Source organism: Megalobrama amblycephala, unplaced genomic scaffold, assembly GCF_018812025.1.
Source record: "Megalobrama amblycephala isolate DHTTF-2021 unplaced genomic scaffold, ASM1881202v1 scaffold338, whole genome shotgun sequence".
Classification (NCBI taxonomy): Eukaryota; Metazoa; Chordata; class Actinopteri; order Cypriniformes; family Xenocyprididae; genus Megalobrama; species Megalobrama amblycephala.
Genome location: NW_025953346.1, coordinates 182,534 through 208,933, shown reverse-complemented (window position 1 = coordinate 208,933; position 26,400 = coordinate 182,534). Strand labels below are relative to the sequence as shown.

The window sequence follows — 26,400 nt, the reverse complement described above, 5'->3', positions numbered from 1 at the left end:
ACTTTTTTATTATACCTATGTTTAACAATGTTAAAATGAAAATTAGCCTGAAAACTAAAACAATGATTTGTACATGATAGCTCCCTGGAGGTTAGCAATTAGCATGACAAGTAAACAAAGCATTAGTAAACAAATCAAATTATATGTTGAGTATCAAGTAGCTATAGATGTGGAAAAAAGGTGATCATTATGTTTCAACCTAAAATGAAAATTGTCATCATATTCTTTTGTGGAACACAAAATGAAGATATTTTGAAGAATGTTGGTTTCAAACAACTCTGAGGAGAACAAATAAAACAGACATTTTACAAAATATCATCTTAAAATATCTTTTGTTCCACAGAAGAATGAAATTCATACAGGTTTGGAATGACATGAGGGAAAGTACATGAGGATAACATTTTAATGTTTGGGTGAACCATAACTTTAAACTAGGATTATGAATCTCCAACCTTATCTTGTTCAATTTGTTTCATAGACATTTTATAATTTCTGTGAGCTGCTAAGCGACAAATCAGGCGATGAATAACTCAGTGAACTTTACCACATTTGGAGCATCTGCAAACTCCACAACTCAATTCTTTGGGCCATCCAACATTCTGGACCTTTTCAGTTTCATGTTTGGTCTTCTTGCACAGTCCAATGTCATATGGCTCATCATCACAGGAACAAAAAGTGGAGTTGCATCAGGATTCTTCAACCTCAATCTCTCTGTTTGTGAGCTTGGTTACTATGAATTCTTTGCTCTCTCTATTTGAGACTTGGATCAAAATCAAGACATTAACACATTTTTTAATAGGGCTAGGCATCACCGGTCATCCTCTGTTTCAGTGTCTGATGTGTGTTGAGCGTTACAGTGATTCATCCTGTAATCTTTCTGAAGTACAAACCTCTCAGATATAGAGTGATCTGCTGCACTGTGGCCTGGATAATGACTCTTGGTTCTTGTTTGTTCTGCCTCTTTACTGTAGGCTTGTTTTTTATATTTATATATTGTTCTACTCAATGCTGTTCCTCCTTTTCCTCTCCATCCAGTTGTTTTGTCTTGGGTTTCTGTTCTCAGAGCACTGAAGCAGTCAGGACCAGGAGAGAGAAGGAGAGAGAGAAAGGAGGAAAACCACATGAAGAGAAGAGCATTTTATCTCATTCTGATAACTACTGTGAGCATGGGTTTTACCTATGTGCCATTTATTGTCTCAGGTTTGTTTTTCATTCTAAAACATGATTTTATTCAGGAAGTTTTTGATGTTGGATTATATTGTTTTATTTTGGCTGGTTTTGTTCAGCCCATTCTTTATCTGAACCGGGCTGTAAAACCCTCCTGTTTATGTTTTCAATAAAACATTAAGTTGCTTAGTTTTTTTTTTGTTTTTTTTTTTATCTTTTTTTGTTTGTTTTTTTTTCCTCTCAGAATTTTGTTAAGGCCCCTACACTGTAAAAAAGAATTGTTGGTTTAACTTAAAGGTCCCGTTCTTCGTGATCCCATGTTTCAAACTTTAGTTAGTGTGTAATGTTGTTGTTAGAGTATAAATAAAATCTGTAAAATTTTAAAGCTCAAAGTTCAATGCCAAGTGAGATATTTTATTTAACAGAAGTCGCCTACATCGAACGGCCAGTTTGGACTACATCCCTCTACTTCCTTCTTTAATGACGTCACTAAAACAGTTTTTTGACTAACCTCCGCCCACAGGAATACACAAGAGTTGCGTTTGTAGAGTGTGTTTGTCGCCATGTCGTCGAAACGCTGTTATTTTCATCCCGCAGTCCAATCACCGGGTCTGATTCCGGCTCAAATTGATAGGGTAAAATTAAAGACATGTTTACAATAACACTGAGCGCGTGCATCTCCACGTTATGGTAAGAGGTGTGACCTTTCCGGGCACGGTGCGCTCAGAACTGTCGAATCACAACACAGGAACCGCTGGCATTCTCGTTACGTATTTCTGAAGGAGGGACTTCATAGAACAAGGAAGTCATCAGCCTGTTTTTATGACAGTGGAAACAGCGGTATACAGATAAGTAAATTATGTGAAAAATACTGTTTTTTTTACACGCGAAACATGAACACATGTTATATTGCACACTATAAACACAATCAAAGCTTCAAAAAAACACGAAAAACGGGACCTTTAAAATTTTTGCCTTCAAATTTTGAGTTCATTGAAATTAAAAATTTGAGTCAATACAATGAAGGAGATTGGTTTAATCAACGGAAACTCAAAATATTACGTTATCTGAACCATATTAAGTTTCTGAGTTGATTTGACAAAAGAAAAAATATTGTGATAACAAATCATGAAAATATTGTTTTTTTAAGTGTACTGGCCCCAGCCTCCTGGTTGAGAACCACTGCAATAAATCACTTTATCAACACCCATTATAAATATTTTCTCAGCGATTACCCGGGAGGCAACGATTATTTCATTGGACTCATCATAACACATTTACTGTGTATTTAAATTTGACACTTTGCATGTCAGGTGTTCACTGCATCACACCTGTATGCCAATTTCAGATTTTTAAAGATTGTCTGCATGGGAAAACTAAACATTCCCTGTTCAGATGATAATTTCTTCTTCACTGTGATAAGACTGATTCTATTTTAGCTTATGAAGAATAATATTAAATATCAATGATTCTATTTTTATTATAATTAGTGCATTCTGTTCAACATGTTAGAAAGTTAGTGTGTTTCACTGTTTATTTAAAAAGATTGCTTTACTTACACTCAAATTAAGTTTGCTGCAAGTCTGTCATTTGTTTATCCAATAAAATACTTAATCATTGACCCTGTGTTACCATTTCCATATGCTGTTCTTGTCATGCTTAGTACTAAAGATGTGAATCGGTTAAATGTTGTGTGGAAATGATGAACAATTTTAAATTCAAGTCAGTCAGTGTCAGTCCAGTCAAATGCTAAGTCAGATATATGACTTTTTTTTTTTCTTTATATATTTGAATATGCCATGTTTTATGTGTCATGAAACAGATGAAGTCATACACATATTCTTGTGACTATTTAAAACACAGCTCAGATAATTATACACATTCAGAGAGACTGGACATTCACTCTTCAGGTACTAAACTCCTCTTAAAAACACATTAAATTTTCTGTTTAAACATAAGAAACTCTAAAGATATAAATTGAATATTTGAATTTAAAGTCTTTTTATTTATTTATTTATTTTTGTATTTTGGTAAAATGGATTTAAGAGGTATATAATAGAATGTATTTCAAATTTGGCATTTTTGACTACATTCCATGCAGTCAAAGTGAGACGAGTATGATTTTAAGCTTTTTTACATTGTTTACATCTTAAAAGTTGTGCTTGAAAGGTATGTGGCCCGTTTGGATATTCTATTCTGTTAAAATCAGATGCTCTGCAAATCTTATTTTACATAAAACAAAAATGTATGTTTATATATATGTTAACATTTTTTTTTTTCCATAGAACACATTTTCTGTGAGATTCTGAGTTGAGAGAAAGAAGGAACAGATGAATAATTGTACAGAGAACATCGCCACACCTGAAGCATCTACATTCTCCACATCTCAGTCCATTGGGCTAATGAAAATTTTAGATCTTTTTCTGCACAGCATCAATTTCCTGTTTGGTCTTCCTACAAACTCTTATGTTTTATGGCTCATCGTCACAGGAACAGGAAGTGGAGTCGCATCAGAGTTCTTCAACCTCAGTCTCTCTGTTTGTGAGATTGTTAACTGTCTGAACATTTTGGTCCATGTACTTGAGCGTTGGTTTTTAAGTCTCAAGACATTGAGATATTTTATGTTAGGACTCTCCTCCACCGGTCGTCCTCTGTTTCAGTGTCTGATCTGTGTTGAGCGTTACCTGGCTGTGGTTCATCCTGTAACCTTTCTGAAGTTCAAACCTCTCAGATATAGAGTGATCTGCTCTGCTACGGCCTGGATAATCACTCTTGGCTGCTGTTTGTGCTGCATGTTTACTATAGTCTCGTGTAATTTTTATTATTATGTATTCTTCTACTCTATTCAGCTCCTACTCTTCTGGTGCATTCAATTGTTCTGCTGTGTGGCTGTTCTCAGAGCTCTGAAGCAGTCAGGACCAGGAAAGAGAGGGAGAGAGCGAGAGGAGGAAAACCACATGAAGAGAAGGGCGTTTTATCTCATTCTAATAACTACTGTGAGCATGGCTATGATGTATATGCCATTTGCTATCTCAGGATTTACTTATATTCTGACTAATCTGTATTTTCAGGAACCTTTTACTTTTGGGTTTTTTTGTTTTCTATTCGCTGGTTTTGTTCAGCCTTGTCTTTATCTGAACCGGGTCGGAAAACTCTCCTGTAAAACATTCAATTGTTTAGTTTTTAGAAAATAAACATGTAAGTGAAGAAGCTTTGCATGTGGCTTCTGTACTGTCTTCATAGTGTAAAGTGGCTCAGAACATGTTAGTGTGACTTTTTGTCATTCAATGTTTATCTAGTCTTGATTGTCTGTCCTGATTGTTCTTTTTCCCATAAAAAGTATGTTTATTTGGAATGTGATTATCAAATATGGTTATTATAAGTGTTTGCTATGGATTGTTTATTTAATAAAATGCTTCTCAAATGACACAGTGTCACTTTTCCCATATTGAGCGTTTCCACAAATTGCTGCGTTCAATTTTGACATCCTAAAGAGTTACTTGAAATGGGACTATTTTAAAACATAATTCTCACATCTAATGCTAGTATAATACAAAAAAACTAACAAACAAAAAACATTTTACACTCTCAGAAAATAAAGTACATAATTGTACCTTTAGGGGTACAATGGCTTGTCACTGGGGCTGTACCCTCAAGGGTAGCTACAGTTTTTGTACCCTTGGCATAGGGTACAAATTTGTACACTTGTGATTTGTACCTTAAGAGACCAGTTTTGTACCTGTGGTGACAATTTTGTACCTTTATTTAACAGTACAAAAATTGACCCTTCAAAAAGGGTACAAAATTGGCAAAATTTTTCTTTTCTCCCAGTGTGTTTAAGATTTTAATTCAAAATGCCTGATCTGTTGCATGAAAGTACTGTTGTTAAAATAACTTAATAATGAATGAACAACCACTTTCAGTCAGTGATGGGATTAGATTTTATTATTTATGGTGTAAACTCTATCACCAGACTGCTCTTATCTGAGGTCTTATTTGTATACATTTATATGTTTTTGTAAATACAGTTACAAAGTGTTTAACATAATCTTAACATAGAGACCAAGAGCAACTGCCCAACTAAAGGAAGCACTGATCGCCATAATGGTAACCAAATATTTTCATATATTGAACATATTTCAAACCTCTGTCAATTCTCAAAAAGAACTTAACTGTTAATAATAATAATAATAATAATAATAATAATAATAATTATAATTATAATAATATCAAAATCCGTAGAAATACATTAGGGGTCAATCACCTTCAGAGTCAGTCACATGCTCTGTTTAATCTACTTAACATTTGTCTACTTGTTTTAGACTTATCATGCATGCGGTTTTTATTTTAATTACTGTTTATAATATTGATATGCTATAGCATGCAACGTCAACTGGCGGCCCGCGGGCCAAATCTGGCCCGCCAGAGATTTCCATCCGGCCCCCAGAATAATACTGAATTCAGGAATAGCCTTGTAAGAGGAAAAAAGTTTAGGGCTGGTCCGAATACCATTTTTTGAGCTTCGAAGCTTCGGTAGTAATGAACATCGACTCTTCGGAGAGAGGGGCTGAACATATTTTTCTCTCTAATAAAGGCAGGAATCTGTGTCTGTATGTCCGTTTGCATTTTTATTATTTCGAGAACCGTTCATCCAATCGACTTCACAAGGCAGTGCAGTGTCGCATTTGGTGCAATATAGATGGACACGCGAGACGCGACACATTCAGAATTAATAAACTTTTAGTAAACTACAGTCAGAACAGCGCGAGCGGGAAGCGGCGCACCTCATGCGGGCAGGGCTTATGCTCTGAGAACGGACACTGCACTAGTGATATAAAACGCACACACACAGGTCTGTTAAATTAAGCAATACTTTTAAGGTAGTCTAATATTTTTCTGACTAACAAATTGGCACAGTAAGGGTAGATTTAAATAAAGAAAAACGAAATTTAAATAAAGAAAAAATGAAATTTAAATAAAGAAAAAACGAAATTTATATAAACAAAAACGAAATTTAAATAAAGAAAAAACGAAATTTAAATAAAGAAAAATGAAATTTAAATAAAGAAAAACGAAATTAAGTTAAATTAAAAATGAGATTAATTTAGATTGATAATAACGGGTAAAAATGCTAATACATTTTGTTTCTATTATTGTATTTTCCACAGTGTCAAAGCAACAAAACACAAGCTCAGACATGCACTTCGGTCCATACAAACTCCGCTGTTCTGAACACTCCCGTTGCTGGAACACGCGTCGGTTCTATTTCTAGCATGCACGCGTTTTCCGCGTGGCTCGAGCGCGCCTGAGACGCGTGTCTCAGTGTGCAAACTCCAACCTGTTAAATATGGGAGCCGAAATAAAAACGGACACGCCACGCAGCTGAGACGCTCACGCAGCCAGTGTGTCGCCGGCCTTATTCAAGGGGGAATGAGAATCGTTTCGCGGGGATCCCAGGTGTGCAAAAAATAAAAAATAAAAAATATTCGAATGTCAAATTTTCAAATCGAATACCAACCCACCGAACGAATATTTGAATATTCGGGTCCGTTCCATATTTGTTTATTTTTAAATCTAACGAAAAAAAAAACCCTTCTGAAAAGTAGCTTGTGCCAAAGCCTGCCTTCAGTCAAGAATGACGATAAACGCGTTCTTTCATTGAACATCTTTTATTGTTTCACGTGCTCATTTTTTCACAAATGTCAAAATTTTCCTTGCCTGGGATTAGCGCACAATTGCGTGACAGTGATGGACAGCTTGACAGCCTCACAAATATGAAGCCTAAAATATCGCTATCGCCCCCTGGTGGCTTGCTGCAGTACAGGTAATATGTAAAAAATAAAATACATTTGGAATTAGAATTAGTATATCAAATAATAACATATTAGGATACAATTCGAATTTTATTTTATATTACGAGTATCTGGCCCTTACAGTGTCTGCAGAGAAAAATTCTGGCCCTTGGACAAATATAGTTGATGACCCCTGTGCTATAGTATAGCGGCTATACTAATGCTACTTCCTAGAAATGTGCATTGATGAAAGTCAGTCACTGGCTCTCAGTTCACATGTTCAGTTTGATATATGAACTTTTTTAACCTTACATTTGTTTGCATTATATATTTGCATTTCTAATGTTTTATGTGACGTGTAGTAGATAAAATTATTCAGACATATTCTTGTAACAGCTGTGCAGTCAGTCTACAAAACACAGCACAGAGATCTATACACATCCAGAGAGACTGGACATTCACTCTTCAGGTGACAAATTCCTCTTAAAAACATGAAATTTTCTATATGAAAGTAGACTACATACTCTAAAAATATCTGAACTCTAAAAAAAAATCTGATTAGAAAAGCTTTTTGAATTGAATTGAATTGAATTGAATATACTTTATTGTCCCATTGCTGGGAAATTCATCTTGGACAACCATGACATAGCCAGTACCACATTAAACTCACATAAACAGTATAAACATAATAAATTACTAATAACCACAAGCAAGATAAAACAACAGTACCCTACCTGTTCTTTTATTTAAGCAATTTCCTATTAAATATTTTGACTGCAGTTGGCACAAAAGAATTTTTGTAGCGATTTGATTTGCACTTCAAAATCCTCAATCATCTCCCAGAGGGTAACATCTTAAAATCCTCATGTAAAATGTGTGTCTCATCAGCAACAATTTTCTTAGCTTGTCTTAAAATAGATATCTCATACAGCTCCTGTATAGATCGTTTCTCGTCACACCCAACAATCTTTAAATCTGTACAAGTCGTATAAGTTTTGATTTTGATTGGACAATCAGGTTTCCATACCATGCTATTATTCCATATCTTATCAAACTCTCACAAACAGACTGATAAAACAAAAATAAAATCTTCTGATTTACCCCAAATATTTTTAACCTTCGCAAAAAATATTGCCTTTGCTACAATCTAGAACACAGACTGTCAATGTGGGAGGACCAACATAATGAACTGTCTATATAAACACCCAAGTATTCATATGATGAAACCTGTTCAATAATATTTCCATGTATTATTACAGGGCTATGGTCCCCCACAGATCTGGGGTCGAAGATCATCTCAACAGTCTTTTTTCCCATTTAAAATCAAGGAATTATCATCACACCATCCTACAAACCTCGAAACTTCATCAAAATACTGCAGAAGTGTGATGTTCCTCTACAATAAACTCAATATTGCTGTATCATCTGAGAATTTGATTAAAAAGTTGTTATCCTGACATGACACACACGCATTAGTATATAACGTAAACAAGATGGGTGAACTAACACACCCTTGCGGGGCCCCTGTATTAGTATTTTTGACCTCCGAATAAGACAGTTTGTTAAAAAAAAAAAAAAAAAAAAAAAAAAAAAAAAAAAAAAAAAAAAGAGTAAACCACTTATTACAAAAGTGGTTCAGGTTCAACTCTGTCAGCTTCCTAATCAATATGTTAGGTTGGAGTGTATTAAATGCCAAACTAAAATTAAAAAGTAAATGTGTATCTTCTTTAGTATCTTCTAAATGTCTACCCACCAAGTGAGCGATACAATTAATGGCATCCTCGGTGCCCCGTCCGGCCTTATAAGCGAACTGAAATGGGTCAAGGGCTGATTTAACCTCATCCTTTAAAACATTTACTACAAATTATTCAAAACATTTCATAACGTTTGAAGTCAAAGCCACAGGTCTAAAATCACAGTTCTCGACTGGACAATTTTTCTTGGGAACTGGCATGATTATACATTTTTTCCACAAGGAAGGGATGCTATGCAAATCTAAAGATCTCTGAAAAATAGGATAAAATGCTGAAGTTCATAGGCACAAGTTTTTAGCAAGAAGGCAGAAATTCCATCTGGACCTGTAGATTTGTTTGTATATATACCTTTAAATAATGAACAAACTACATGTGGGGGTACCTCTAATCTCTGATCTGTATTACATATAATAGAATCCACATCAGCAATTTGCTCCAAGGGTGACTCAAACCTAAGAAAAAATTTGTTCAGATCATTTGCTCTTTGCTGATGGTTACTAGTTAAAGGTGCTAAAGAGGATGTTTTGTTTTATACATTTTTGCAATATTACTTGAAACTGTCTTTACTAACTGATAAAAGACTATTTATTAGGTGCACTGAAAGTAATAATATTAATATACATCATCTGTGCATGAGGTAGGGCCTTAAAAACATCAGCCAATTAAAAAGATTGGCCCTCTGGCTTGTCAATCACTGCCGTGACGTTCCTTGTGAGAGACGAGCGCGGCTGCGCTCTCCAGTAACTTTCCACACTCTACAGGCGCTGCAAGCAATGTTTTTGTCAGGAGACAGGAATAACAACTGCAGATTATGAGTTACCTGCGGTGAGTCCGACATAATGACTCCAAAAAACACGACACAGCGAATGCCGGTGGTAAACACTCGTGTTCCAATACTTGTGCACGAGTTTTGGGAGGCGTTCCTTTGAGCTGTGAAGGAGGGGGGTTGTTCTTACGCATGCGCTCATTTCAAAAACTCAGTAACAGTCTTTGGATTCTCAGTCGACGAAAAAATCCTCTCTATCACCTCTATCCTAACCTTTTCCGGCTGGGTTCTATATTGGTTAATACTTTCATAGCATGAGTTAAAATTGTGATCTATAATGTCTCTGTGTCTTTTCCTTGCCCCCTTTAACAGAGAATTTAATTCCTTTTGACCAATTTTAATCCAATTTTATCCTGATTGATAAAAGCCAACTTCTTCCTATTTATGCACTCCTTAACTTTGTTATATAACTTTTGTTATTAGAAAATACAGTTATAGTTTTCTTCTCAACAACAGTGTCCACACAAAAGTTAATGTAGTCCGTTATTGTCTCTGTGGCATCCTCAATGTCCATTCCATGAAACAGTTCCCAGTCGGTGCAAGCATTGCAGCCCTTCAAACTTTCGATACTGTCTTCTGACCAAACAGATACAGTATCTGTGGCTTTGTCCTTTTTAAAAGTGTTTTATAAATAGGAATCAAATAAATAACATTATGATCACAGTTCGACAGAGGGGTTTTAGACTTAACCACATATTATGCATCCTTCACGTTCCTGTAACATTTGTCTAAAATCTTATTGCCTCGGGTAGCCTACCACATTTAATATATTGTTCATACCCTGGAAGTGTGCGGCCCAGTTCGCAGTGATTAAAATCACACTTGGGTAAAGTTGGTTTTATATTCGCACATTCGGACATCCGTATTCAATAGCCTTGTTAATCACACTACATTGGACATTCAGTGGACATTCACAAGTAAATATGCCATTAAAACAATACTTGCCTATTTTGATCGACTGTGAAAAATGTTGTAAGTTGACAATCGTTGGTTGTCAATATCATGTCGCTGCTTAAAATTCGCAAACATTAATTTATTGCACATTTGTTGGAAAGTCTGAATTTAACAGAAGTCCGAATGTGTGAATATAAAACCAACTTTACCCAAGTTAAAATCACCGAGTATAAAAATAGGAGCTCCTGGAGTACGCTCAAATCCTTGAAATTGTACGCAGCTCTTCTATTTTATTCCTCAAAGACTGCACGTTGCTTAGAATCATGGATGGTAGCGGTGGTTTATTATCCCGATTCCGAAGACGTTGTCGAATACCTGCCCTCTTTCCTCTTCTACGAGGTCGCGCCAAATGAGCACTCTGCCTCCTGACGACCTGAGGTATGTCCGTTTGTAGCGTTGTCCTTGCAGGCCTCAACGAAAGCAACTCCTCTCTGCTATAGACCTTATGTAGCCCCGCCCCTTTTCAGCGCCGCGCTCGTTGTCTTTTGACTTCCGGTTTGTATTTCCACAGCGATCTTACGTATTTATGAATGAACTGCTCATTTTAAAATCTTCCCGGGCAACTGACATTTGTTAAGACACCTGCTAAACATTACAATGCTCATGATAAAGATCGGTAGCACGCCAACTGTGCATAGGCTACAGGTGTCACTTGATTCAGAGTGGACACCTCCCTTCCGACAAGTACCAGCAACAAAACATACGCCAGTATCATCTTCATTGTGGTAAAACTCAGCTCAACTTGATTAACAACTTAATAAAAAAAATATATAAAAAGCAGCATTAAAACAACAAACAGACAAACAAACTGGCCAGTATTCATGCGTCCGAGTCGCCACACTGTTAAAAATAAATGTAAATTTACAGGGAATGGTCTGTATTTTTTTTATTTTATTTTTTTTACAGATTTTTCCTGTTTTGTCATTATAGGCTACACTGAAATGCCTGTTCCCAGCCAGCAGAGCCATGTGGGGCCCAAATGGGTTTGACCTGGGCTATCTAACTGGGACCCAGCCAGTTTTGCACCCAGTTTCCATGTAGGCCCCACATGGATTTGCCCAGATGAAATGAACACTGCTTAGTGTGCACACTACAGGCTGTTTAATGTAACACTTAATCAGTGTTGGAGGTAATGAGATAATTAAGTGATTGAATAATGATTTTGTATTAGTGAAGAACACCTGCTGTTAACAAGCAGAATCACTGAAGGAAAGAGAAACACAAGAACTACTTCCAGCCACAGCCTTGAATGAAATCAACTGAAGATAAAATACATTACATATCTCAAGATCTGATTAAACAACTCCACAAACAACATTAGCTTCACTTATTACTAACCAGACTGACTTTATTTCTGTCAGACATCTACAGAAGTTCGTATTAAGAATTAAGAAGAGGCTTAGATGTTGATTACTTATTTGAAAGTAATAGTTTGATTTGATGTTACCATTGTGGCGATCAGTGTGTGCTTTAGTCAGGCTCTTGACTTTTTAACATTAGTTTTTCTCTTGACAGCTGTGTCTGTTTGTTATGGTGAGAACAGCAAGAGAAAATATAATCAGATGCTGTAAGCTGATTGATGATAAGAATATAATCATATATTGGCTTAACTCATTGATATTATACGGGTAGTATGTTATTAATTCTGTTTTATTGTTGTGATTCTACAGCAAGAGAATAATAGAATTTAATCAGAACATCAAACGATTTATAACACACCATTTACATATTTTGGGCTCCTGTGAGTTTTACTCGCACACAGACATCAAGAATCAGCATATGAATCTCAACAATGGTGACATGCTTCAATGGTGCAATGCATTCTGAGTGCATCATATGAAAATTATCCATGGCTCCCAGAATGCATTGCATAACAACATACTACTAATACTAGTTTAATAACATACTACCCGTATAATATCAATGAGTTAAGCCAATATATGATGATTATATTCTTATCATCAATCAGCTTACAACATCTGATTATATTTTCTCTTGCTGTTCTCACCATAACAAACAGACACAGCTGTCAAGAGAAAAACTAATGTTAAAAAGTCAAGAGCCTGACTAAAGCACACACTGATCGCCACAATGGTAACATCAAATCAAACTATTACTTTCAAATAAGTAATCAACATCTAAGCCTCTTCTTAATTCTTAATACGAACTTCTGTAGATGTCTGACAGAAATAAAGTCAGTCTGGTTAGTAAAAAGTGAAGCTAATGTTGTTTGTGGAGTTGTTTAATCAGATCTTGAGAGATGTAATGTATTTTATCTTCAGTTGATTTCATCCAAGGCTGTGGCTGGAAGTAGTTCTTGTGTTTCTCTTTCCTTCAGTGATTATGCTTGTTAACAGCAGGTGTTCTTCACTAATACAAAATCATTATTCAATCACTTAATTATCTCATTACCTCCAACACTGATTAAGTGTTACATTAAACAGCCTGTAGTGTGCACACTAAGCAGTGTTAATTTCATCTGGGCAAATCCATGTGGGGCCTACATGGAAACTGGGTGCAAAACTGGCTAGGTCCCAGTTAGATAGCCCAGGTCAAACCCATTTGGGCCCCACATGGCTCTGCTGGCTGGGTTGTTTTACTGATATTTGCTGTAATTTATTTTACACTATTAAATTTACAGGGAATTGCATGTATTTTAGTATTACATTAAATTTCTGTTTTTTAAAAGAAATGTTCTGTATTTTTACAGAATAATGTGTAATTTTACATAAAATGTTGATTAATATTTATGGATTTTTTCTGTATTTTGAATATTCTGTAAAATCACAGAAATATAATGTAAATTTACATATCCGCTGTAAAATAATGTAGAAAAACATGTAACTGAAATAACATAAAATTCCCGTTTTTTTTATTGGACTTATCACTACTCTGACTGTTCCGCTTGTCAAAGTAGTTCTGCTGCGTTCAATGTTTCGTTTCGCAACGAATTTCTTTTTATAATATCATCTCGTAATATAATATAATCATACATTCTTTGTTGAAATACGTGGACATTTCAAGAATGTAGAGTTTAAATATCTAAATGAAGGAATTCCCGCCCGGCGCAAGGATACAGTGTCTTCAAAGCACACGGTGGAACAGCGGAGCTGACTGGAATCACTCGACCGTTAGGATTGCTGCTGACTGTTCGTGGACGTGAAGCGAAAATAAGCAGGTAAAACACACATTTTCTAAACTTCTCTCTATTATTATATGTTCACTAAAAAAAAAAAAATGAATTACATTCAAATTTTCCATCCATTTGGATTACATAGTTCATACATAAACAAACTACTAAAAAAAAAAAAAAAAAAAAAACATTACAGAGTTTACAGAATTATTACAGAATTAACAGAGGTGTACACTCTTAGAAGAAAAGGTTCTATATAGAACCAAAAAAGGTTCTATCAGGCGCTACGTATATGGAACCCCTAAAATGTTCTATATAGAACCTTTTAGGGGTTAATTTTATTGATTTAATTTTTAATTTATTTTAATTAAATTTTATGAATTAACCTGCTTATATAATTACTTTATCACTAGAAAAACTTAAATACCCATAGGCATAACACATCAACATAATATGTAATCATTTAAGACATTTTTATTAGCATTTACAATGACACAAGCAACATAAAACACACTGCAATTCATAGAGCAATAGTTAGAAGAGTTAACATAAATAAATGTTTCTTAAAAAATGAACTAAAAGACTAGCTAGTAGAATTGTTTTTAAATTCATAAGCGTTAAATGATAATTTAACATTCAGATAAGCATTTAAACAATAAAAACAAATGACCCATGGTAAATTAAGTACTGAGAAGGGCTAAATAGTGCTGAATGAAAGAAACTGGCTTTTGGATGCTCCATATTGAACAAAAAGTAGACAGCCAACAGGTACTTTTGACATCCTGTGTTTTCAATCAGGTTCACGTCCATTTTGATGCAGACACTCTTTGCGTTCAGGGGGCTTGACATCCTAAGATGGAGATGCAAGTCAGAAAAACATTTATTAGACTTATGGAGTGTACAGTACAACAGAAAACAGAAAGTAATCTCTCACAATTACATCTTAAAACTTACGTGAATCATAGAGGAGTGTGTTATTTTCATCTTATTGAAGTAATGCTGCACTCCAGAGTCCATCCCTGCAGTGAGAGTGCAAACAGAAATATTCATTTATTATTATTAATTATTGCATTAAACATGGAAAACAGAAAAACAAATATAAGCCACTTCATAAGTTTCCCAAAGTTGGTACTGTGAGTAAAAATGTACTTTTTTGTGTCATTGGTTTGCAGTTGAAGGTCTTTTCTTCATCTTCATGTCATAATGCATCTTCAAGAACCAAATACAGTGTTTAGCATAATTCAGAATAGTTTGCTATAATTTGCACAAAAAAGTTTGCTATAACTGCAAACACCAAATACAGCTATATCACAGAAGAAACATCCTCATCACCTCCTCTCTTTGTTCTTCGGGGTTTCTCTTGCGGTCTGGCTGTGATCACGTGATTTGACTGCTCCTCAAACATCGTTTTAAGCGTTTTCTATACAATCTACAGTACAAAGAAAAGTGTATTAGGATATAACATGAACTCTAGCCCCAATTATTGATCAGTCCACAACCGTTTTAACAGAGATTTTAGGAATTCATGTAAGAAATGAGAAATGACAAACCTCCTGGCGGAGAATAGCGCAGGCCCGGCCGGACAGCACCGTAAACCACATTTCTTCTTTTTGCTTCTTGAAAAAAAACATGTAAGGTGTGTAAATATATCAAGGATTTAGGCAAATGTAATTAAAATAATGTAAGAGATATTAATTTTCTCACTTACCAATTTAATCGTCGTCCTCCGCGCTGAGCTCAAACGGACGTCCGTAACGGTTGAAGTTTAAAATGCTGCGTTCACGCGCATTCTAATTACTCGCGCAAGACGCGCGCGGCTGAAATCCGACACTGCACGTGCAGACAGTACAGAACCGAACTGATCAGCGCATACACATGCAAGTTATTTGCTGTTTATGTCGAAGATCGTTTAATGGTTCTTTTTGGAGGGTTGGGTTATAAGAATTGACTTTCAGAATCTAAGTAATTCCTACAGGATTTTATTTTACCAGCAGATGGCAGAGTTCTGCCCCTAGCGCCTAGATCCAGAAACAACGTAGGCTATATTTAATTTAGATTTTTTTTTTTTTCATTACAGGATAATGCAGCAATTATTTTTTCTAATAAACCTATTAAACTTGAAAATGTATATAAGTTTGTTTTCTTCAGAATGAAAGGTGTGCCTAAGTAAAATTGAAGTAAAAACACAAATATAATGTTCAATAGTGTAATCATTTAAATAAATGTATATAAAGCACATTTAGCCCAAATAACCCTTTGTGCCAAAAGGGTTCTTTCTCCTTATATAGAAACTTTTAGGCAGAAAGGGTTCTATAAAGTTGGTTAAAGAACCATAGGGTTCTATATAGAACCCCAAAGAACCTTTTTTTCTAAGAGTGTAGGCCTAGATGTTGATGAACTATTGAGATTCATTTGACGTTACCATCTTTGAGGTCAGTGCTGGCTTTAAAGGTGCCCAAGAACGTTCTTTCACAAGATATAATATAAGTCTAAGGTGTCTCCTGAATGTGTCTGTGAAGTTTCAGCTCAAAATACCCCATAGATTTTTTTAAATTAATTTTTTTAACTGCCTATTTTGGGGCATCATTAACAATGCACTGATTTACACTCGGCGCTGCCCCCTTAAATCGCGTGCTCCCTGCCACACCAGCTGTCGACTATATTACAGCGCATTTACAAAGTTCACACAGCTAATATAACCCTCAAATGGATCTTTGGAAGATGTTCGTCATGCATGGTGCATGCATGCTTCGAATTATGTGAGTAAAGTATTTATTTGGATTTTAAAGTTTTATTCTGAGTGAATTTGAGGCTGTCCTCCGTGGCTAACGGCTATTGCTACACTGTTGGAGAGATTTATAAAGAATGAAGTTGTGTTTATGCATTATACAGTCTGCAAGTGTTTAATAATGAAAATAACGACGGCTCTTGTCTCCGTGAATACAGTAAGAAACGATGGTAACTTTAACCTCATTTAACAGTACATTAGCAACATGCTAACGAAACTTTTAGAAAGACAATTTACAAATATCAGTAAAAATATCATGCTATCATGGATTATGTCAGTTATTATTGCTCCATCTGCCATTTTTCGCTGTTGTTCTTGCTTACCTAGTCTGATGATTCAGCTGTGTGCAGCTCCAGACGTTAACTGGCTGCCCTTGTCTAATGCCTTTTATAATGTTGGGAACATCATGGGCTGGCATTATGCAAATATTGGGGCGTACACCCCGACTGTTACGTAACAGTCGGTGTTATGTTGAGATTCACCTGTTCTTCGGAGGTCGTTTAAACAAATGAGATTTATATAAGAAGGAGGAAACAATGGGGTTTGAGACTCACTGTATGTCTTTTCCATGTACTGAACTCCTGTTATTCAACTATGCCAAGGTAAATTCAATTTTTGAATCAAGGGCACCTTTAATTGGGTTCTTGGTTTCATTGCGTCAAGAGTTCTCTGGTTGCTATAAATGAGTGTTTATGAAACACCTTTGTTATGGCATAAATGTCAAGAGAATGTGTGATCTGGTGCTGATGGTTAGATATTGATGATGCGAGTCATCGTTTAGCAGAGGTGTAAAGACCAGGAGTCAGAAAGTAAAAGTCCTGCCATATTTTTTATTCCACCCACTGAAGCGCTGTTAAAGTTAATGAGATAATTAAGTGATTAATTGAGTGATGATTGACCATTATTGAAGACACCTGATGATAACAAGCATAATCACCAAAGGAGAAAATCACAATTTTTAAGCCACCATCGTGGAGATAAGGGTTTGCTTTAGTTGGGCTCTTGACCCTTGACTATTTAATGTCAGATTTTGTTTGGGCTGTTGTAACAGCTAGTCAAGCTAACAGAAAAGATAATCAGGTGGTGTTGGTTATGTTTTCACATAATCATTATTTGATTTGAATCACTGAACTTATTTAGAGCCAAATCTCTGAGTTAGATTTACATTACTGATTACGGCAGCACTGTGATTCTACAGCAGAAGATCAGCTTTATCAATATTATCCAAAGGGTTTCACAATCATCACTCAATTAATCATTTCATTATCTCATTAACTCTGACACTGCTTCAATGGTACTTTAACTCAGTAGTGCGCAAACACATGAACACTAAGCAGTGTTGTATAACCTGGGCATTTTTCTGCATACTATTAGATAAATCTTACCTATTTCATTTACATATGACTTACAAATATGAATCACATTAAGTTTATTAGTTTGTTTTATGTAAAAACTATGTAATCCAAATGGATGGAAAATTTGAATGTAATTCAATTACATAAAACTTAAGTTTAGACAAATATAGGCCAAGGAGCAACGCTGGAGCTCTTGCAGAGGTACAAAACCAGCAGTTAATTTCATACATCAAAACAGTTATGAAACTCTCTCTATCTCTATCTATCTACTCTCTCTATCTACATTAATCCGGACACATTTGAAAACTTTGTTTTAATTTTGAGATGTTCTTAGACCACATTATTGTTCCAGAATTTTCCAAAAGTTTCTCTTTCACAATGAGATGTCGGAAGACTCTTAAATCATCTTCCTGCGCATGCTGTTAAACGTAAGAAATGATCATGTTTTCTCAGGACTCACTGTGAAAGGAAGGCCAAAACATAAAGAGAAATATGCAAAAGTATCTGGGATTAATGTTAATGCTGTCAAAATTGCTCCAGAGCTTGTGGCGGGCGATGCAAAGTAAGTGTCAAGACGTGACTGTTTAGCTGGAGTTCCACACATTATGCCATGCTCATTTGGGTGCACATTTTCGAGATGTGACCTCATGTTGCTAGTGGTCGAATAGTATGCTAACTGTATCTTGCATACAACTTTATCTCGCGGCTCAACAATTTTACCTCCTACCGACCAAAATCCAAAGTACTTCCAGACATGGCTTTTTAGATTTTGGGGGGTTAAAATCGCTTTCTCTGCTGCGGTCGAGTTGGGCTCTGCACTTTCTGCCATCTTCCATGCAAGAAGCGTTAACTTTCATCAGTGTGACGCTGTGCCAGACAGTGCGACTCCTGTGACCTATCCCTGAACCCTTAGGCGCGCTAGCGCGCCCACTTGCAAAGCAGACAGCCACGCCTCTATACTGCGGGCGGTTTTTTCCACATTTTTTTTTTTTAATTCGAATATTAATTTTCACCTTCGAAATTTGTTTTTTTAAAACTATTCGAATATATATTCGAATTTAGAATATTCGTTGACAGCCCTAGTTAATGTAGACGTAGACCCTCTGGCATTCACACTGTCTCTCTCGCAAATTCCCTCCACAAACACGCTTTGTGTCCTTTTCCACTATTCTGATATTTTTACTGTTAATTTATTAAAAGAGTTCTATAGTAGAGTCTGTTTCATTACTCATGTTGTTTGATTGACAGATGCCTTTTCAAGATAAACCCCAAGGGATCAAAAGCTGAGAAGAAACTTCAAGAAAGCAGATGACGTTCAGTCCACAGCATGTGTGTCAAACTCCGCTCCTGGGGAACCACTGTCCTGCAAAGTGCTCCAACACGCTCCAGAACACCGGCCTTGGAAGTTTCTAGCAATCCTAAAGACATTGTTTAGCTGGTTCAGGTGTGTTTAATTAGTTTCTGTAGGGCCACTGTCCTGAGTTTGACACCCTTATTCAAAAGGTTCTTACACTCTGAACTGAAAGTGCAAACTATGACTAAGGCAAACATGGAGAACATTCTTCAGAATGGAGTCCAATCTCCCTCCATTCACTTGCACAGAAATGTTCATCAGTGTCACATGGACTTTAAGAACATATTTCCTGCTTTGTTTAATTGTTTGTTTTTTAATTACTCCTTGTAATTCATCTGTCGACCAGTGGTCAGGTTTTGAAGGCAGACTGTTTAATTATTATTACACTGTAACTTTTTTTTCTTTGTTGTATCTGTATATTTAGTATACTGCTGTAATTGAAACCATTACTAGTTTTAAAACTGTTTTTGGCTTTTTATAAAATAAACTAATAACAAACATTATTTTGCATTTAAGACTGGTTATTTGTATATAGCAGCATTTAACCTTATTTATAGGGAATTTTTTTTTTTTTTATTGTTTTTATATTATAAATAAGAAAATCCCGTTAAAAAAAACTGTAAAAATACCATAAAATAACGGAAAATAGCCATTATTTAAGACATTTAATAAGACATTTATTTTCCGTTAATTTCATTTACTGTAGTAACATTATAAGCTACTGCCGGTCTTTTACGTTAGATATAATGTATATTGTGTCTATGTATTTGAAACATTTGAATGTACTGATAAAGGAGCTGTATTTTTCTGGTGCCCCTGCTGCCAGAAAATTACAGTTTTTTTACGGGATTTTTTTTTTTTTTTACAGTGTAAATTACATGTTGTAAACATCAAATAGCAAAAAACAATTTTGTTCCTGAGTTATTATTATTATTATTTACTTTTTTACTTTTAAGATTTGCATAGGCCTGATGTTTTGTGATTTGTTGCCTATGGAGACATGCACATATATTCTTGTAACAGTTGTGAAGTCAGTCTACAAACACAGCACAGAGAGTTATCCACATACAGAGAGACTGGACATTCACTCTTCAGGTGATAAACATTTTATTAATTTTCTTGTTTTCAGCTTAATAATATGCAATATTTTTTTGTAAGATGGTTTAAGTATTAGCTAAAACAGATCAGATACCTAAAATATTTTTAAAACTAATGTGAAAAACAGAACAGATTAGAATTTTCATGCAATGCTATAGATTATGTAAGGACATTATTTGAAGTAGCCATTTCATGCTCTGAAATCATATGATATTTGATCGAATTTCCCTAAAGTTATTTGGCCATAAATTCAAGTCACCTTTATTTATATAGCGCTTTTTACAATGCAGATTGTTTCAAATCAGTTTTACAGTGATAACAGAAAAATAATTCAACAGAGTTTGTTTTGGCTGAATTACATTTTCTATTTCCTATTGATCACAGCTGATATTTGTTTATACATTTCTTTAGTTTTTGAGCTAAAAGAAAAGAACAGAAGACATGAATAACTCCACAGTGAACTTCTCCACAGCATCTACAAACTCCACAACTCTGATGGACAGTCTGAACATTTATATACATGGCATCAATGTACTGTTTGGTCTTCCTACACACTCCTATGTTATATGGCTTATCGTCACAGGATCAGGAGTTGCATCAGGATTCTTTAACCTCAATTTGTCTGTTTGTGAGACTGGTAACTGTCTGATCTCTTTGTTTTATGTATTTTATTTTTGTACTGGGTTTTCACATCTAACAACATTAACAGAGTTTTTGCAAGGAATAGGCATCACTGGTCGTCCTCTGTTTCAGTGTCTGATGTGTTTTGAGCGTTACCTGGCAGTGGTTCATCCTGTAACCTTTCTGAAGTTAAAACCTCTCAGATATAGAGTGATCTGCTGCACTGTGGCCTGGATAATCACTCTTGGATCCAGTGTGTACTGCGTCTTTACTGAATTTTATATGTATATATGGTTCTACGTGATTCAGTCCCTCCTCTTCCTTCCCATCCAGTTGTTTTGTCTTGTGGCTGTTCTCAGAGCTCTGAAGCAGTCAGGACCAGGAGAGCGAGGGAGAGAAAGAGAGGAGGAAAACCACATGAAAAGAAGAGCATTTCTTCTCATTGTAATAACTACTGTAAGCGTGATTATTTTCTATATGCCATTTACTTTCTCAGGGTTCTTTTTCATTCTAACAAGGAAGTATATTAAGGAACTTTTTTCTGTGAGTTTTATTTTTAATGTACTTATTAGTTTTGTTCAGCCTGCTCTTTATCTGCACCGGGTTGGAAAACTCTTCTGTCTTTGCTCTCCATAAAACTTTTTCTTTTTAAATACCCTTGGCAGGAAAATTTGTAAATTACTGTTTTACACTTTCAGATTAATTTTCCTGTTCTTCCTTACCTCAAAACATGTTAATGTGAGCCTGAGAATTCCATAACTGGGGAGCAACAACAGAAAAAGACAAATTATCCTTTTAATAGAGAAAATGACTGGCAACCAGGCTTTATCCTCACCTAACCAATGTCGTTCATAAAAAGATTCCCCATTAACTCTACTGCATTGCCTACCTTGCATTTAACACTCACAAAAAAATGTGTTGCAGATGTTAAATGTGTTGCACCTGTTCAGGCCTGTTTTAGATTTATGAATATTGTTTGAGAAGTCTCATTGTATGTTTAGGAAAATAAGATTATATAACAATCACTGTGTTTGTGTTAGCCTTTGTATTGATGATGTAATTGTTAGTTAAGTTGGCTTGAAAAAGCCAACTTACTGATCTGCTATATAAACTTAGTATTATTCTTCCGTCTTCTGAGCCAAATTTTAGACTGCATCTCCTCCTAGAGCTTTAAAGCTACAACCACCAAACTCGGCCCAGACCTTCAAACTGTTCTGACTCGAGTTGCTATGTCTTTTCAGACTGATCCGACTTACGATTTTCCTAAAAATGCTGATTAAAACTGGAAAAAACTCCCATTGACTTATGAACATTCCATCAAACTCCAACTGTCAAAATTCAAATCAAAACAAACTGAAGCCCATTAAACTCAATGAAGCTTCCATTCTATATACTATTACTGAGCCATTCAAACTCATTCAAACTCATAAACTAACTAACTTTCTAACTAACTATATAACTATCTAACTCAAATTCAAATCAAAACAAACTGAAGCCCATTAAACTCAATGAAGCTTTCATATGTACTATTGCTGAGCATTCAAACTCATAAACTAACTAACTTTCTAACTAACTATATAACTATCTATTTAACTCAAATTCAAATCAAAACAAACTGAAGCCCATTAAACTCAATGAAGCTTCCATTCAATGTACTATTACTGAGCCATTCAAACTCATAAACTAACTAACTTTCTAACTATCTAACTAACTTACTAACCATCTAACTAACTATCTAACTATCTAACTAACTATATCTATCTACACACACACACTCACTCACACTTACTTACTCATACATTATCTAGCTTTTAAACTACTAAACTAAAACTTCAACTATTTCAAACTAAAAAGCTTCAAACTTCAAGCTTTTAAAACTAATCCAAACCTTCTGGCTAGGCTTTTTCAAGCCAACTTAAAGTTTGTCTATGAACTTTACTCATCTAGTTGATGAATGTTATTCAAATGTTGCTTGGTGTACAATATCAATCTTAATCAAAATAAGCCAGTCATGGTTATGGAGAATACATTCGCCAAAGAGTTGTGATTCATTAGATAATCAAGGCAGTTTCCTTGTCAAAATGGTCATTTACTTCATAAATATAAATAAAGTATCAACATTCAAAATATATTCTGATAAGGTGTTTTGTTGTTGTTTTCAAATTCATTTTTTTACTTTTAATATTTTCATATCTGGTATTTCATGTGACATGTAACAGATGATGCCTTGCTCAGGGGCGTAACTACAGACAGTGCAGGCAGTGCAGCCGCACTGGGGCCCGTGCGGCGGGGGGGCCCGCTGCGCACCCGGGCCCTGCCCACATCGCAAGTGGGCCCCTGGCGATGAAGTGTCTCGTCAGGATGCTATATTATACATTCATTTTTAACCCATAATAATAAAACCGATTTAAATGACGTTCTTCTCGTTTTATTAATTTGAGGCCGTTTCTATTGCGTTATTTTGATGACAAATGTGAGAGAACATAATTGTAACACGAGAGTAGAGCGCAAATTTCTCTGTTTTCTCTCAGGCGGATATCTTTCACTAGGCAATTCACAATGACGTGCATGCGTTCTCATAATGGTCTCACGGCTCATGCTCTCGCTCACATACGTGTGCGAGCTCAAGCCTTGTCCTGTGCACTCCGAGTGAACCTTCTTGCTCTTTCTTTAGAATTGTTTTCTCACCTTGAATTAATGTTGCCGTAAACTTTCAACCACCAGACTCTCGATTAAATGAAGAATAGCACCGTATAGGCTAGGGGAGCGCGGTGCACAACCTAACGCGGAGTAAGTAACACAGATATCACTGAACATTTACAACGCAAAAGTAAATTTCTAAAGTTATTTTTTTCCATCTCTGTTTTTTTTTTTGTGTTTATTTAAAATAAGACAAATCTGATATTATTTAATCTTATATAACAGTTGAGACTGTTATTTAATGCTAACCAGCAAATCCCAGTTGTGCAGATGGGGTGCTATTATAGCCTATTCTATAGCCTAATTTTATAAATTCTTTTGAGAAACCATGAGAAAAGGGCGACTAATGACTCACAGTCAATCTTCAGAAATTATGAATTATTATATTTTTAACTAGCCTACGCTGTATAGCCTAGCTGTATGATGTGTTTGCTATCAAACTCAAAACATTGTATAGGCTATTTTTAATGATTAAAAATGCCATTTTTTATTATTTTTGTATTAATTAATTTTTTGGACATAATGTTTTAGTTTAGATATTTTTTTATTATATAAGGTAACATTTTAAGCTGTCATTTGGTCATGTTAATCTTAATGCGCCTCACCTTTGGGGCATGTTGTCACAATTCACTTCTAAGAAAAAAGTATCCTATAGGCTATAGAAATTATAAGGACTCACCTTTTCGTTTCATGAGATAGGCCTAGCATTTGCGATCTGATTTGTTTTTGCCAGTTCTCAGTTATTAAAGTCTATATAGTTATTTTGAGATAAATGCTTATAAATATGTATTTATTGAATTATTTTATTTAGTGATCTATCAGTTCATCAGATCTTCTATGATGTGTGGGCACACATCGACAGAAACATTGGAAACATCAAATTAAATGCGCTGAGTTTGAAATTGTAAATCACACGTCATTCACATTCTACCGCTTATTGTTGACTATTTATAGGCCTACACCCCTAAATGTTCCCGTTTCTTCCCGCCCGGTATTTTATCAAAAATGGCAGTAACAACCAAAAGTGTTTAGAAATATTTTGAGAAAACCATTAAAATTATTCCACACAGGGGCGTAACTACAGACAGTGCAGGCAGTGCAGCCAAGGGGGCCCATCGTAATAGCCTGCACTGGGGCCCATCATTATTAAGTTACGCCACTGGCCTTGCTCACATGTTATTTTGACAGTTGTGAAGTCAGTCTACAAAACACAGCACAGAGATTTATACACATCCAGAGAGACTGGACATTCACTCTTCAGGTGATAAACTTTTGATTATAATTTTGTTGTTTTTTACTCCTATAATATGATTTGATTGTTCATGTAAACATATATGAAAGTAAACAGTATTTTATTTGGTAAAATAGAGTAATTTATGTTCTAAATTGTTTAATATTGGTTTGTGTTTCTCTTATGCTATTCGATTATTTAAATGTGTAGTGCAGAATTATTCAGCATTGTTAAAGTGACCTGCATTAACTTACCTGTAATTCTTTTTCTATTATTTTGTAATTGTCTGGAATTACACACTGTTTGAAAACTTTATCATTTAATGGTTATTTCCAATCCCCCCACTACCTACCAACCAACCAACCAACCCACCGATTAGATAGATAGATAGATAGATAGATAGATAGATAGATAGATAGATAGATAGATAGATAGATAGATAGATAGATAGATAGATAGATAGAGTGGTGCTCAGAATTATTGGCACCCTTGGTAAATATGATTTTTTGGCAGCAAACCCACCAGATGGGTTTGGTGCACACACAGATAAAAAGTACCCCATGTCCACGGTTAAATATACTGCTGGATCTTTAATGTTGTGGGCCTATTTTTCTGCTGGAAGTCCTGGACATCTTGTTCAGATATATGGTATCATGGATTCTACCAAATATCAACAGATAAAAAATCAAAACCTGACCGCTTCTGCTAGAAATCCTATAATGAGCCATGGTTGGATCTTCCATTAGGACAATGATCCAAAACAAACATCAAAACCAACATAAAAATGTGTCACTGAGCACAAAATGAAGCTTCTGCCATGGTCTTCCCAGTTCCCTGACCTGAACCCTAAAGAAAATGAGTGGAGTGAACTGAAGAGAAGAAGCACCATCATGGAGCTGGAATCTGAAGGATCTGGAGAGATTCTGCATGAAGGAATGGTCTCTGATCTCTTGTCAGGTGTTCTCCAAACTCATCAGGCATTATAGAAGACGAATCAGAACTGTTTTCTTGGCAAAAGGAGGTTGCAAAAACTATTGAATAAAAGGGTGTCAATAATTGTGGCCAACGTGTTTTGGATATAAACATTTATTTCATAATGTGACTTTCCCCCCACTTTCAATTCTTTTTCTTCAATGAAAGGTTAGATTTTTGCTAAGTTTATGAATTAAAGATCAAAAGGATAAACAATGCAGATTTATTTTTACAGCCATCTTTGATCATATTTACCAAGGGTGCCAATAATTCTGAGCACCACTAGATAGATAGATAGATAGATAGATAGATAGATAGATAGATAGATAGATAGATAGATAGATAGATAGATAGATAGATAGATAGATAGATAGATAGATAGATAGATAGATAGATAGATAGATTCACTTTATTTTGATGGCCCCTTTAAAACATTCTGTTGACTATAAGTGATGTTGCACCTACATGTCTACTAACTCTTATTAGAGTATTAATACAGTATTAGTAGACTGGTAGGGTTAGGGTTAGAATATTATGTACCTGCAAAGTTACTTATAGTCAGTAGAATGTCTGTTGGGGGTCCATCACAATACAGATTTAGCAAATATTAAGCAGGCAGTGTACTAATGAGAGTTAGTTGACATGTAGTTGTAAA

The 26,400-nt window shown here is 35.3% G+C and overlaps 3 long non-coding RNA genes across 4 annotated transcripts; 2 read left to right on the top strand and 1 right to left on the bottom strand.

Moving 5' to 3' along the window:
* The first annotated feature begins 409 nt into the window (after nt 1-409).
* On the top strand, nt 410-4,594 carry LOC125261164. The gene is made up of 2 exons (XR_007183230.1): nt 410-1,200; nt 3,453-4,594. It is a non-coding gene; the product is annotated as an uncharacterized LOC125261164 (long non-coding RNA).
* Nucleotides 4,595-13,640: 9,046 nt separating this feature from the next.
* Nucleotides 13,641-19,596, top strand: LOC125261159. The gene is made up of 2 exons (XR_007183229.1): nt 13,641-13,671; nt 19,018-19,596. It is a non-coding gene; the product is annotated as an uncharacterized LOC125261159 (long non-coding RNA).
* Nucleotides 13,846-15,943, bottom strand: LOC125261158. 2 transcript variants are annotated; one of them, XR_007183228.1, is made up of 6 exons: nt 15,335-15,943; nt 15,177-15,239; nt 14,959-15,055; nt 14,776-14,835; nt 14,581-14,645; nt 13,846-14,476 (listed from the first exon to the last, which is right to left on the bottom strand). It is a non-coding gene; the product is annotated as an uncharacterized LOC125261158 (long non-coding RNA). The 2 variants fall into 2 exon arrangements; XR_007183227.1 differs by having other exon boundaries at nt 15,177-15,242; nt 15,335-15,940.
* Nucleotides 19,597-26,400: the final 6,804 nt, after the last annotated feature.